The sequence below is a fragment of the Pteropus medius genome, unplaced genomic scaffold (assembly GCF_902729225.1).
Source record: "Pteropus medius unplaced genomic scaffold, Ma_sr-lr_union100, whole genome shotgun sequence".
Classification (NCBI taxonomy): domain Eukaryota; kingdom Metazoa; phylum Chordata; class Mammalia; order Chiroptera; family Pteropodidae; genus Pteropus; species Pteropus medius.
The window spans coordinates 934031-938781 of NW_024354498.1; positions in this window are offsets into that span (position 1 = coordinate 934031).

Below are 4751 nucleotides of genomic sequence, written 5' to 3' on the forward strand. Positions count from 1 at the left end.
CTAACTCAAGCAGCTCCAACCTCAGCACACTTGGCGTCTGGCCTGGCACCAGAGCCTCTCAATCAAACAACTCCACGACAGATACACTCAATGAGTTGACTGATTCCATATTAACACACGTTTATAATTGTCTTTATTTTTTAAAGCAATTTTAGGTTCATGGCAAAATTAAGGGAAGGTACAGAGATTTCCCATATACCTCCAGCCCCCACACATGCATAGCTCATCCCATTATCGACATCCCCCACCAGAGTGGGACATTCTTTTTTTACAATTGATAAACCAACATTGACATCATAATCACCTTGAATTCATACTTTACATTAGGATTCACTCTTTGTGTTACACATTTTATGCATTTGGACAAATGTGTATGCAGTTACTAGTGAATTGATGCATAACCAATCACTCCTAAACTTAATAGCTTAACACAACAGCAAATCATTTTACTATTTCTCATGTGGGTCAAGAACTTAGGAAGAGATTGGTTGAGTGGCTCTGGCTGTGGCCTCGTGTATTTGCAGTCAGGCGGAGCTGGAACAGTGGGGGCTGCAGCAGTTCAGGGCTTCCCAGGCATCTCTCTCATCAGGTAGTTTCAGGTCTCTCTATACAGTCTCTATCCAAGGGCCAGACTGGGTTTCCTTATAACACGGCAGCCTCACGATGGTTAAAGTCTTCAAGAGATAATCCTACGGTTGACAAGACGGAAGCTGCATTGCCGTTTGCAACCTATACTCAGAATTACTTCCACCTCATTCTAGTGGTTATGAGCAAATCACAAGCCTACCAGATTCAAGGAGATGAGAGATAGTTGACCCACCTCTCGGTGGGAGTAGCGTCATATCACATTTAAATCGTTTCTTTAGTTAAAAAAATAATTACTTAAAAAAAAAGATCACATTGCAGAAATGCACGAGGGATGGCAGATATTGTTGTGGCCATCTTTGGAATATATAGACTGCTATACTTTTTCTCCATAGTTAGGAAATTTCAACTCTCTGGGCCAAAGTGCTTATATTTTATTATTACAAACCTCTTTTGGGAGGGTGTCTTTAAAAATAAAATCAATCTTCTCTCATAGAAGAAACAGCTTCCTACATGATTCTTAAACATCTGCTTAGAGATACACTCCAAACTTCCCTTGATTGTGCAGTGCCTAGAAAGGAGATTTATGGTAAAGAAAGAACACTAAAATGATATTCATAAGCTCTGTGTTTGTACCCTATCCTTGCCACTCTCTTTGGCTGTTGAATCTCATTTTAACTCTTTGTAAAATGGAAATACTCTCTCTTATGTACCCCACAGCTTTATGCTGAGGGGCAAATCAGGTTGTTAGTGTGAAAACTCTGTGAGAAAATGCCACATGAAAATGAGGTATTTCTGTTGTGAATTTTAATGTATAACAGCTCATAGGGGCAAGATACTCTTCCTAATGCCTGACTTAAATATATTCATTTGCCACGGCTCTCTGTAACTAAGCAATACAGAATTGGTTGTGCTTCTTTTTCTCAGGTGAATGGTGACAGAGTCACAGATAGAAGTTTAGGTACATTACTGCTGTTTTCACAGTATTAACACCATATAATTTAATTTGCATTCTGTACATCACATAAGCCTTTTGCTCAGCTATCAAATATTTCTGAGCTTCTAGCTTCTGGCATTATTACTCAAGAAACCCTAAATCATTTTCCTGATCATTGCATCGCATTGCTATCACTTAATATGGATTCCCTGTTTTGATTCATTGTTTCTAGACATATTATTTTACATTTGTCTGCATTAAACTGCATTTTCAGTTTACTGGTCCAGTCACCATGAGGTACCAATCCATCTGAATCATGCCATTGTATTTTCCTACGTGCTGTATGTATACCATATAAAACTAATAAAAATCTCTGTACCTTAGAGGAGATAATGAATATTTTATTGGTTATACTTCAGGGTCAGACTAACTACTCAAAACAGGTCAAGCAAATGCTCCCGATACTGGGCCACTGAACAGAGCTTCCAAAGAAGGGAAGAAGTCAATATTTTCCAAGAGAAAGCTTTGATAAAATCTGGTTCACTCTATAAACTTTCACCACATTTACTGGTGGCCTAGGGCTCATCGTTTTAGAACTCTCATTTTATCTTTGGTTAAATACCCATATAGAGTCCCTTTTAAAAATGCTTTCCTGCAAAGAATATGATCCATTCATAAATAGACTGCCTATGTCAGAAAAACCAATTAGCTTGGACCACTATTTAAAAATTTGCTTAAAAATTAGATAAACACATTTAATGAATATCAAGTTCTAATGACCTGGTTTTATTCACGTAAAACATGTTTGGGGCCTACTGTGTGTCAGGAAATTAGCTGGAGTAAAATGTAAACTACAAAGATCCTCTTTCAAGAAATTATAGATCAATAAAGGAAAAATTAGATGAGAAATCATTATAGTTCAGTTCATCACAGAGAGCTGCAGATGTATATAGCATAGGGAATGACTAATTTTTCCTGGGAACTTTGAAAAGAACGGTGTTTAGGAAACAGTGGACTATTTAGCCATTTTTTTTTGTTAGGCTTTGAGACAGTGTGGAGTATGGAGAAATCACGTATGCACAGAGAAGATACAGTCTGTCCCCTCCCTGGTCCTTCCTCACCTGTCACAGCATCTGGAAGTGATAGGAACACCTACAAGACTCCTGAGGAATTAGAGAGATGATCGGGGATACTATCTAAAGCTCACTAGATAGTGAGACGTTCCCATTAAAGCATCAGGTAGAAGAAATCTGCAGCAGAACTTGAGATGGCAGTCTTAAGAGCAATGTACTGGTTAAGTAGACAAAAGCAGCCAGTCACTGTGTTCTTTTTAAAGATGCATAGACTCGCAAGAGGGGCATGTGTGTGTGTGTGGCTGTGTGTAGGGAATCAGGAAAAAAGTCATCTCTGTGATGCTGCTTTGAAAAAGGATTAAGACAACTTGAATGTAACAATGCTATATTTTATTCATTTATTTTGATAAAATCTTAACATCATTGAATAGAAGAGAATGTTGTGATTTCTGAAGGGTTCCTTTAGCAAATCCAAGTGACATGTAAGTCAGTTTTCTTCAACTGATAATTAATTATTCACGGCACAGGAAGTATTAAAGCAGCAAAAATGTCCCTTTCTCACAGCTGGCCAAGACATGGGAGAGAGTCAGTCATAAACACAAGGAAAAATAAGCGATCAATCTGAGCTCATTTGGTAATTTATCTCTCCCTTCACTTTGAGCAGCTATAGCATTTATCGTATGTTCTGCCTAATTTAGCACTTAATAACATAGTTTCTCATTGTCCTCTAATTGTTTGATAAATGAAAGTCTTGTTCCTCAATCAGACTGTATTCTCCCTAAGGGCAAGGACCTTGTTCTTGTCTATCTCCTCTCCCCTCACTTGCCAGTGTCCAGCAGAATGATTAGTGAACAGCTATTAGGTGTCCCAGGAGTAAATGTTTGATGGTCTAAGGGACCATGCAATCAGGCTCAGTTATTTCACTTCTTCAACTCCAGTTTCCTTTTCTGGGAAATAACAAAGTTAAACTCAGTGATTTGTAAGGCCATTTCCAGCCCTGAGAATTTTTAATTAAGATTTTTTTTTTCGAGAATAATCTCAATTTTATTTAAAAAACGTGGATGCAAAGAAAAGCCAGGTATGCCAGTTATGTGTTTGAATAGTTACATAATTTTTATTTTCTTTTTGCTTTTCTGTATTTCCTAGAGTGAACATGTATTACTTTTGAAATATACTAAAATTACTATGTAAACATATTTAGAAGGCGCGTCTCTCTCGCTTGCTATGCTTCATGACTCTGAACATGCATAAACATCCTATTTATTTCATTTTATAGTTGGCATAGTTGGTATACAATATTATATTAGTTACAGGTATGCGGTACAGTGATTTGACATTTATATACCTTATGATGTGATCATCATAAGTGTCTGTCACTGTGCAAAGTTATCACAATATTATTGTCTGTATTGCTACTCACCTTCTTCACCCATCCTCCTCTCCCCTTCCCCTCTGGGAACTATCAGTTTGATCTCTCGTTCTGAGTTTGTTTTCGTTTGTTTTCCAAGATTCCACATGTAAGTGAAATCATATGGTATTTGTCTTTGTCTCACTTATTTCACTTAGCATAATACACTCTAGGTCCATCCATGTTGTTGAAAATGCCAATACTTCATTCTTTTTTATGGCTGATTGATATTCCATTGTGTGTGTATGTATGTATATACCACATCTTCTTTATCCATTCATCTATCGTTGGACACCTAGGTTACTTCCATATCTTGGCTATTGTAAAGTAATGCTGCAGTGAGCATAAGAGTGCATATATCTTTTCCAAATTAGTGTTTTAGATCTTTTCAGATCGATACCCAATAGTGGAGTTGCTGGGTTATATGATAGTTCTATTTTTAGTTTTTTGAGGAACCTCCATAGTGTTTTCCATAGTGGCTGCAGCAATTTCCAGTCCCACAAGTAGTGCACGAGGGGTCCCTTTTCTCCATGTTCTTGACAACACTTGTTGTTTGTAGACTTTTTGATAAAAGGCATTTTGACAGGTGTAAGACGCTATCTCATTGTGGTTTTGACTTACATTTCCCTGATGATTAATAGTTTTGAACATCTGTTCATATGTATGTTGGCCATCTTTATGTCTTCTTTGGAGAAATGTCTAGTCATGACCTCTGACCATTTTTTGATTGTATTGTTTATTTTTTTTT